Genomic DNA, 11,061 nt, shown 5'->3' on the forward strand with positions numbered 1-11,061 from the left:
ACCCAGCACAAACCTGAATGGGGCTCAATCCCAAGACTGTGAGATCATGACCTGAGCCAAAATCAAGAGCCGGACACTCAACCTACTGAGTCACCCACGTGCCCCAGTTTTAGGTCTTGACGGAGATGTGGATCATCCTACTCCTCTCCTATTAGAACGGATACAATTAAAACAACAATTACAAGGGTTGGTGAAGAGGCAGAGCAACTGGAAATTTCTTCCAAGGTTGAACAACTTTTGGTCCTTATGGTCTAGCCATTGCACTCTTTTTAAAACATGTTTGATCTTATTTATTTGTTACTCTTAGAAAATCTCATTTTTGACTCAACTCAGACGTAGCGGTAGAAGTTCTCAGAGAGGACAGCGTCCGTCTCTTGGGAACTTATTCCTGGCATTCTTCTTTGGCCTCCTTCATTCTCTTAGCCAAAAGTCTAGCACATTCTGCAGCCTCTCCCTATTTTTCTCAGTACGCCGTTTCTTCAGAGTGACACGTGAAAGTTTGTGTTGGAGGATACGTGGAGTAACAAGACGCCGAATCTCGGGCACTTTGGTTCTAGGTTTCTTCCCTTTGCTTAGGGGCTTTCTCACAACATACTGGTGGACATCATCTTCTTTACAGAGATTGAAAGGTGTGCATATTCTGCTAGCCTTTTTGGGCCCCAGGCGATGAGGCACAGGGGCATTGGTGCGTCCAGGAATATCCTTCTCCCCATTGTTTTCACAATGACCAAGTTGACAACACTGAGATTGGCATCCACAGTGCAACCCCAAACAGATTTGCACTTTCTTTCTCCAGTCCTCCTTGGCCTAGGGCAGGAATGCCCCTTACTCGGAAGCATGTGGACACGGCCATGGGTCAAGACACTCTGTTTCACGGGAAGCCTTGTTTGTCATTGCCACCACGAATTCAGACCACATGACTCTTCCACTCTTCACCCAGAACATCAACAGCAACTTCTGTGGCCATATGCTTCTCAAAAACGGTATGAAGTTGTGTTCATTGTCCACTTCAATGAGTTTCTGGCAGCCGATAGCTGGGAAAGAGATGTTCAACTTCATCCTGAGGCAGCCTACTGCCTTTGAGGTGCCACAGAAAAGAGCCAGCCATTGCGCTCTTTAATTCTTTACTCAAGGACAACGAAAATAGGTCTATACAAAGCTTTGCAGGAATGTTCATAGTAGCTTTGGTTATTTGTAATAACCCAAATGGGAAACAGAGCAAGTGCAAGTGTCCATCAATGGGTGTGTGGGGAACAAGGTACAGCCATATAGTGGAATGCTATTCAGTAAGACAAAGTAATGAAACCTGATGCCTGCAGCGACATTGATGAATCTCAGAAAACATTATGATGAGTGAAAGAAGCCAGACCAAAAAAAAAAAGAGTACATACTGTAAAGGCTCCATTTATGCAAAACTTAAAAATGTAAACTAATCTATAATGACATAAAGCGGATCATTAGCTGCCTGGGGCTAGGGACAAAGAAGAGGGTTAATCATATCCATCATAGCTCAATAGACGTGGTAAAGCATCAGCAAGCAAGCAAGCAAGCAAATAACAAAGCACTGGAAGGAGTAAAGAAGATGCACGTCAGGCAGAAGCTTCCAGAGACGCTGCCGCCCAGGGTCAGGGATCTGTAGCAAGTTCACCGCCAACCTCACAGATCCTTTTCGGCCTCCAAGCAGATTAAGTGGCTGAGGGATGCAGAAGTGCAACAAAAAGCATGCATTTGGGGATCCAAGAATCTGCTTGCCATTTACGCAAGAAGAAGCAAATGTATTTGTGATTCTCATTTGCCTCTGAAACCTCATGCCAGTGGGTCTTAGCATGGAATCTAAGACTCTATGGACCTCAGTCCAGCAAGGGAGTCCCGAGTTTGCATCTTCTGCGACAGAGGGCAAGATACAGAGCAGGGAGGTGAAAGAGTACTGAATGCCAAAAGAGAGTTAGCAGGCCCGGCGTAGGATTGGGAGGCCTGATGGAACTGACACGGTTCTAGATCAGAAGCAACCTTTGGAAGAGCTGCTTAGGCAAAGCAAGGGAACACGTGGAGCATTTCTTCTGCACCTGCTGTTGAACTTTGGATAGCCAAAGTCAGCTGCTCATAGCTGACTGTGTAATTCACCACACAAGCTGGGATGCTATTTTAAAAAGCGAAATTGGGGGGGGGGCGCCTGGGTGGCTCAGTCGGTTAAGCGTCCGACTTCGGCTCAGGTCACGATCTCACGGTCCGTGAGTTCGAGCGCCGCGTCGGGCTCTGGGCTGACGGCTCAGAGCCTGGAGCCTGCTTCCGATTCTGTGTCTCCCTCTCTCTCTGCCCCTCCCCCGTTCATGCTCTCTCTCTGTCTCAAAAATAAATAAATGTTAAAAAAAAATTAAAAAAAAAAAGTGAAATTGGGGTATTAATGATCACACCTGAAAAACAAGAGTAAACTAGGATCGTGCTGGCAAAACAAGGACAAATAGTCCAGCGATGTAAATGAGAAGAGCCCTCTGGATCAATTAGTTTGTTATGTCGGATTCAGCATTCTCCAAGTCACAGTTTGACAGATGGCCACGAAACGTCTCTGGGGTTCTCTGATTGCAATGAGGCTTGGGAAGAAGTCATTTCACCTGGATTATCGTGTTGAGTTCATGACGAGGCCTAAGAGGCTGCCGCTTTGAGAACACGTGAGCCTCCAAAGTAAGAGTATGACTGATGCGAAGTTGCCTGATACCTTTGAGGCACCAGATTACGGAATGAACCAGAGAAGGGAAATGAATATTGAGGTTTTATGGGGGGGAGTGAAGAGATCGTCCTCAGGCAACGGATGAAACTTAGATTTATTTAAGCACTCTGCTCAGGCCACCTCAGTCCATTCTCGTAACGGCGCTATGACACGGGTGGCGTTAACCCAATTTTGTTAAGTGACAGCTAGCGGTGAGTCAGGAATTGAGCGTAATTCTCTGGGACTCCAAGCTTAGTGTTCATTCCACTAAGGCCATGCAGTCCCTAGTATCATCATTTACCACTGATTTCTTTCCGCGCTCATAGTATTGAGACAAACCTGAGTCTGAACATATTGGAAGATTCATGAAACTGAATCTGCAACTCGATCTGGAATGTTTTAAATGTTCTTTTACAAAAATTATAACGCAAGTAGACACTGGAACCTCATGGTCTACAGTGTTTTGGGTTGTGCTTTTCAAGCTCTAATGTGCTTACGAATCACTTGATAAAATTCAGATTCAGATTCAGTAGGCCTGAGGCAAAGCTTGAGATTTTGCCTTTCTAACAAGCTCCCAAGTAATACCGATGCTTCTGGTCTGTGGGCCGGTCTCGCGTAGGAGACTGCAGGATATGAATTTGATCTGGGTCATTCATGAACTCCACTTTAAGAAGGTTTAATCCTGCCAGGGACAAGATAACTCCTTTGTGACTCCGTTTTGTGTTGTCTCTAATAGGGACCCGTTGGCATTAAAGCAAACCACCAGCGTACCTGAGTTTTTATTTTTATTTTTGTGTTTTTAAATGTGCCTGCAACGTGGGGGGTTATCATTCTTGGGTTGTATTAGTTGTAGGCGGGGGTACCGATATATGGTGTCAAATGCATTACTCCTCATCAGATGTGCTTTTTCACTTCTCGCCCGGAAACGTATCTTCTCCTGTTTTCTCTCCTCTACTGTCCGGCATGAATGACAGGGCCGACCATTATGTTCCCTGAATTGCCACAGTCAATAAAAATATTAAAGAATATCTGTTTGGGGCGCCTGGGTGGCTCAGTCGGCTAAGCATCCGACCTCACCTCAGGTCATGATCTCACCGCTCATGAGTTCGAGCCCCACGTCGCGCTCTGTGCTCAGGCTCAGAGCGTGGAGCCTGCTTCCAGTTCTGTGTCTCCCTCTCTCTGCCCCTCCCCCACTCACTCTCTGTCTCTTTCTCTCAAAAATAAAGTCAAAAATTAAAAAAAAAAGAATATCTGTTTGCCTTTGTAGAAAATCCGCACATTCAGAACACCAGTTATCCAAGACAGATCGGCATCGGCCGATCTATTTAGTAGAAAGGATGGCCGAATCATTTCTTGGGTAACTCTGAAATATAATATACTTTCAGTGGGGTTTTCTCCCTTATTGATATGACATTGTGTACAACCGAATACTGAAAGAACTAGAACGACGCTTGAAGAGTATTCTGTCCTTTGATTTATTTAGGGCTCTTGCACTTGTCACGAAAGTGCAATTCTACAAGGCAGTCTCGATGGGAATGCCTGAAGCCTCTTCCAAATCATTAAACATCCTTGCACAAGTTAAGGAGAGTCTCTGAGGAAGATAACCAAGAAAAGGATAGCAAGCTTAAATCAGGAGTATAAACACATGATATTTTGGAGAGCGTAAAAAACAAACAAAACCCGGAAAGATTTGGAAAAATGAGTTTTGTTTAGAGAAAAAGGGACAGAATGAATATAAAATTACGGAAAACCTCCTCCTTCTCTTCTAATGATAAAAAAGAGCAATATCACCAAAACTGAACCTCAGGTCAAGCAGTAGCAAGAGGGGATGATCTGACTTCCCACCATCCCAACGATACCACCTTCTTGTTTCTTTGTTTCTACTCTACCACCGATTACTTCATTACTTTGAAAGGATCTTTGAAAAACCTTGAGTCATTCTGGAAGTCTTTCCAATTGTGGTCTGAACAACCAATATTAGGAATTACTTTTTTTAATCTTTAACCTCTTGGAAACAAAGAACATTTTGGGAAATTGACATTGCTTGTGTCATTTATTTAATACTCATTCCCTTATAAATATCATTCTACTCCAAAGCCAGCACTTAGAAAGACAGCTACCCTCGTCTGCGATGACTTTCCCACAGTTCCCATAAATGTCATTGGTGCTTTCATAAAGAAAACATCCCCCCCCCATTCCCTTGGATGTTAAAATATTTACTCGCCAATAACACGAACACGTGTGTTTCACTTGGAGAAGATGTGGTTCCTCAAAGGCTTTTCAAAAATCAACAGTGTGCAGATTGATCCACGAGATCATAGGAAAATCCCGTTACTTTGAAATTTCAAAGTGTTTCCATCTATATTTCTGATGGATCTTCAATTGTCAGGGACTCTTCAATGGCCCCCGTTTAGCCATGTGTGGTACAGGACCTGTAAATAGCTGCAAGGGTGACCATAACAGAGAATGTAAAGGAGGCCTTTTATTAAGTCGATCTTCAAGGTCTGTTTGTTCAAATTTTACAACATCACTTTGGGTTTTGGTAACCCACCCCCGTATGTAGGTTGGAAAAAAAAATTAACAATATCGGCCCACTAAATCTTTCCAAATCCTCAGGGAAACGGTTTGAACAGAGAAGGGCCTTCTGAGTTCTTCCTCCCCCTCTCCTACTATTCACTTTTCAGCTACTTTTCTAAAGGCGTCTTTGAGATCACATATCCTTTTGGTCAGCGCTAGAAGAAGAGGGCTTTCTGCCGGCGACGCCGGCTCCTTCTTAGCAACAGATGACACACGCGCACCCGGAATAGCTACCAGCTCTGTGCTTTCTGTGTGTCTCTTGTATGATCAGTGACAATTTGCTTAGTTTCCCCTCACCTGCTTCCTAGCCAGTGATTACCCAGAGACAGGAGCTTTGTGTAACCCGGACTTACAGCTATTAGAATAGGATGTAATTGTACCCGCTGTAATTGGCTCCGGTGGCAGAGCCCCATTAACCTGGCGCGGCCGATCTTAAAGCAGCCTGTGATCTAGCTCATTAAATTTTATCTTCGGTAACAAGGAAAGTTATGACCTTCGCCGTTCCTGTCTTCAGGTATTTTTGCAGACTTGTCGCCGAGGAGATCAAACCATGCGCTGGCATCGAAAGGCAGAGGCAAGCCGACCTGGTATACCCCGAGTGACAAAAAATTGAGTTCCAAGTGTGATGCAGATAGAGGACGCCACCCATGCTTAAAGAGGGTCCCGAGACGTGTGCTGCAAGGAAAGCATTTTGCGGGGAGAGGTGCCCTCATGCCCAGGCACCCTTCCTCTCCAGCAACATGGACGGTGCCTGGCAGCCGCGCTCTGTGTCCTCGCGGAGGGCACGGGAGATTTCTCGGCACGCGTGTGTTGCCACAGTATAATGACCGGACGAACAAAGCCAGAGAGTTTATCTGTCTCCTCGGTGTGGCCTAGTGTGCCCCTTTGACAGTTGTCTGAGAGCCGTGGTGGAACCGGACCGTGCTCTTATCTCAGGTCGGGTCTGAATCTGCCAGCAAAACACGAGCAAGGTGCTTATCCATTCTGGTCCCACTTCACCCACTGATAAAGTAAGAATAAGAGCTTAGGTAGCATCTCAGCTCATTTCAAAGTAAAGATTTCAAAACAGCCCAATACACATTGTGTTTTATTTCTGGAACTATCCGAACAATTAAATCGCATCACATCAGTCCTCCCTTTCATTCAGAGTCAGGACTCGTAATGGCCACCCCATGTCTGATAATGGTAACCCAAGAAAATTTTGTGAATGGAGAAGAAAAAAAAAAAAAAAGCGCTTTTGTAGGCTTATGGCTTTAGCATGTGTTAGAACATCAGAAAGTTCTTCACCTGAAAATTTAATTTTATGTTTGATGGTTAGTTTTCTGTGTCCACTTGGCCGAGCTATAGTACCTAGTTATTCAATCAAACACTAAGCTAGATGTTGCTGTGAAGGCATTTTATAGATGTGGTTAATATCTCCAATCAATTGACTTGAACTCAAGTGAATTACCCTCGATAGTGTGTGTGTGTGTGGGGGGGGGAGGGGCTCATGCAATCCGTTAAGGCTCTAGGAGTAAAACCGGGCTTCCCATGAAGAAGAAATTCTGCCTGTGGATGACGGTTTCAGCTCCTGCCCTATATATTTCTGACTTGCCTTGCCAGATGCTACAGTTGCATAAGCCAGTTTTTTGATTGCTAGATAGATATTTAGATGAAAAGTATTTCCCACTATTGGAATTTGAATTGTGTCCCCAAAATGATATGTTGGAGTCCTAATTTCCGATCCCCAACACTGTGATCGTGAAGTGATTCAGAAATAGGGTCTTTGCTGACGTCATCAAATTAACATGACGTCCTATTGAATTACGGCGGGCCTTAAATTCAATGACCAGCGCCCCTATGAAGAGAGGGAGAGCTGAAGACACAGAAGGGACATAGAGAAGAAAGCCAAGGAACATCAAGGATTGTCAGCAACCGCCAGAAGCCAGAAGAGCCGAGGAAGGATTCTTCCCTACAGCTGTTAGAGGGAGCACAGCCCTGTGGACGCCTTGAATTCGAACTTCTAGCCTCTGGAAGGGTGAAAAGAATACATTTTTGCTCTTTTAAGCCATTTGTTTTGTGGTAATGTTTACAACAACCCTAGGAAACGAGCACACCTATTTAACTGCCTTTCTGTTTGTTTGGTAGAGTTCTGACTAATTTAGTGTTCTTTTGGTGAAAATTCATCTTTCTAAGTGAAATTGCAGGACTTTTTTTCTCAGGCTATCGGCATAACTACTTTTGCACAAATGGAATCACTTCTAAGAAATGTTTGCAGGAAAAAGAACTCATGGTCGAATAAATGCAGGTAACACTTGCATTGTAACTTTGGCTTCCTTATTACAGGTCTGTTCAGAGCCTTTAGTATGGTAATATATGTCAAATGTCTCCAAGAGGGATCCATAGAATGTAGCATTTTCCAAAATTATATAAGCTTGGAAACTCAGGTATACATATTCAGATGTCCCAGAGGTAATAATGCTTCCTGAAAAACGCCTTAGGAAATGCTGGATCAGAACCAAATTAAATTATTTTTTATGCCATTACCTTTTTCTTAGGATCTGATCTATTGATCAATATAGAGATAAATGCAGAGCTAAAAGTAAGGAAAAGTTAACATACAGAACAGCAGAGCCAAGGACGTAACATATGGTAGTTCTTGAAACTTAATGAAATCATTGAGAAACTGACAAAACCCATTGCCATCTCTGTTAATTGGGACGGGCTAGAATGGTAAAGCCTATGCTGTGGTAATAAACCTGGATACAAGTCCATCACTTACAGTCTTAGAGGTTGGAGGGAGAAGGCACATGGCAAATGTACGGACTCCTAAGTGCCTTGGTCCATATCCCATTGGTTTCATTTTGATGGCCAGAACTCAACATATGACGCTAACTCATTTTGGAATCACGTCTTCCATTTGAGTGGGAAGTTGGAGGCAGACTACACAGGTACACATATAAAACAGTGGTAGATTTGGTGGCAGGAAAACAAAGCATTTCCTCTCTGCTTTTATTCCCACCTTTGCTTTTGAACTATAGCCTGCACCAGCATAGCATGCATCCACTTGGGATTGGAAAGGGGGGGCTTTGTTTCTGGTTTTGTTTTTAGTTTTTTAGGATGGGCTTTGTTGATAATGCTGCATTTTAGGGGTCCCATTCAGTGATGTCAGCTGACAGTTAAATGGAAGTTTAAAACTGTTGTCAGTCCAAACAGAAGTTAAATAAAATGAACAGTGGGCACAACACATGATTTCCTTAATTTCTTCTCACGTTTTTAAAGCAACTTCGCTATTTAGCAAAAGTAGTATAAACCCATCTATCTCGAAGACAGGTTTCGATTTATATATAATCCCTTTCTATAGTTATCTCAAGTCAGCAATTTAAGCATCTATCCATTTTTTTCAATAAAATAAATAATTTAACAAACGATCTAGTCTTTTTCCCGTAAAATAAAATATTTAACAAAAAGCACTGACATTCCCAAAGCAGCAATTACTGCCAATTTAGGAACTCAATCTTTGGAATTAGCGATGAATGAAAGATACAATTAAAGCAAGGCATTCCTAGGCACAAATTAAGTACCCTCTCCACCTAAACTTCAGTTGGAAAACCTCTCAGTTTTCCTTAGAGACTTGGCTATAAATCCCCTGTGGCCGGTGTGCTGGGCTATACTGCTACAGTGTTATTTGTAGAACTACAAAAGTTTCAGGGTGGGGTGGCATTGGGTGGAAAGAACGAGAGGGTGGGCATGTAATCCCAATCCCCTTTGGGCCAACAACCACATGAGTTCTTCTTTTTATCTTTTTTTTTTTTTTTTTTTTTTTTTTTTTTTTGCGATAGAGCACAAGGGAGGAAGGAGCAGAGACAGAGGGAGAGAGAATCCCAAGCAGGCTCTGCATTGTCAGCACAGAGCCTGATGTGGGGCTCGAACTCACGAGCCATGAGATCACGAGCTGAGCTGAAGTCTGACACTTAACTGACAGAGCCACCCAGGCGCCCCTTCTTGTTACCCTTAAAGAAAAAAATTTTTTAATGTGTATTTATTTTTGAGGGGGGGAGGGGCAGCGAGAGAGGGAGACACAGAATCCGAAGCAGCCTCCAGGCTCTGAGCTGTCAGCACAGTCTGACACGGGGCTCGAACCCACGAACCGTGAGATCATGACCTGAGCCGAAGTCGGACGCTCCACCGAGCCCCCCAGGCGCCCCTATCTTTTTCATGTGTTACAATCCTGGGTAAGGATCCAATGGGAAATCGGGTACTCCTGCTTTAAAAGCTACAAGCCGCTCACTCCTGCCTTTCCACCAGAGTGATGATCTGGACACCGTTTATCTTTGCAGGCCACACCTTCCTCTTTCTCACGGGGAGCTTCTTACGCCCCGCCCCGTCGAGCCTTCTCAGCTTGAACCTTGAACCCTTGCGTCCTGTCTCCTTCAGGCCCGGCTGAGAGGGAATACAAAGAAAGGCAGTGCACCACCTTTCCCCGTGAAACGCCCTTGCAACTGTGACTGTCCTTTTGCAATCAGTGTTTCCCTGACAACTTGAGTGCCTCAACAAATGGAGAGAGAGGGAACTAATATTTCCAAAGTGTCTACTGTGTGATATTAGCTAGTATTTATTCTCCCCCAGCTAGGCGCTTCCTGTGCGTCCTCTCACTCACATGGACCACCTTATTCCCCGTTCCAAGAGGTGTGCTGAAGGAGTTGTGCCTTCTTCCTTGCTTCTGGGGATGTCAAAAGTAACTGCCGCTAACTAAATTAATTCAACAGCGTTCCAAGGTATTTCCCTCATAGAGATTCCCTGTGGCCCGTGTAGAAACAGCCTTAATAAGGGATGTGGTAACGGGGCTGAAGTCGTGTCTCCCCGAACATAGCTAAACCAATTACAAAACTATCCTGTCATCCAGAACTTCATCGGCCACGTCAAAAATGTGGTTGATAATTATTTGTTTAGAATGGTCTCTTAGGAAGCAGACAGCATTTCTCCTGATGTAACCATTTTCCTCTCTGAAAGAACGTTTACTTTGAATTAATTTTAAATATTATGCATTCACGCTCACGCCTTTTTCCTGGCAACTGCATTCTTTTTCATGACCAGGAAAATGTGCGTGTTATAGGAAGAAAAAGGCAAGACAGTAAAAAGGTGTTTTTTAAACACGGTTTTCAGAGAAATTTATGTTTTTCTTTCTCAGAAACACAATTTCTATGATGCATAATAATGCCACCAACGATTTTAGCTCAGACATTTCAAGGACATAACCTGAAAATACAAATAAGAAAAGATTGCCTTACTTGTAAAATACATGAAGAGCCAATGTAAACTGTGGGTGTGTTGTGGTATGTTTTTCTGCGTGGAGAGCTGAATAATCAATTCAAAACTGAGCACGTACCCAGACCGGCTAATGCCTGTGTCTTATCTGGCATGAACATCCGGCACTCCAGCTGACGTGCACAGGGTGTCTTTTTTGAAAACTTTAATTCCGGTGTAGTTAACACATAGTGTGATCTTAGTTTCAGGTGCATACGATGCATCTTGCAACATGGTTGACGACTATTTGCTGAAGGCCTGTCATGTGCACGCGCTGAGTTAGGGCCCGGAGTACAACGGAGAGCAAAACCAGACAAGTTCCTTGCTCCGTGGTGCTTACTATCCAGTACAAGAGATGGAAATCAAGCCGATCGTCACAGGGATACGAGTTGAATTTCACACCGAGAAGCTTCGATGAAGAAGATATACGTGATATAAGCAAAATCTATAAAAATTGGTAGCGCTTGGGTGGCTCGTGCTCGCTCTCTCTC

The 11,061-nt window shown here is 43.9% G+C and overlaps 1 pseudogene; it reads right to left on the reverse strand.

The window, feature by feature from the left end:
- Window positions 1-313: 313 nt before the first annotated feature.
- On the reverse strand, window positions 314-1,059 carry LOC107179848 (annotated as a pseudogene).
- Window positions 1,060-11,061: the final 10,002 nt, after the last annotated feature.

Source organism: Panthera tigris, chromosome X, assembly GCF_018350195.1.
Source record: "Panthera tigris isolate Pti1 chromosome X, P.tigris_Pti1_mat1.1, whole genome shotgun sequence".
In the NCBI taxonomy this organism is placed as follows: Eukaryota; Metazoa; Chordata; class Mammalia; order Carnivora; family Felidae; genus Panthera; species Panthera tigris.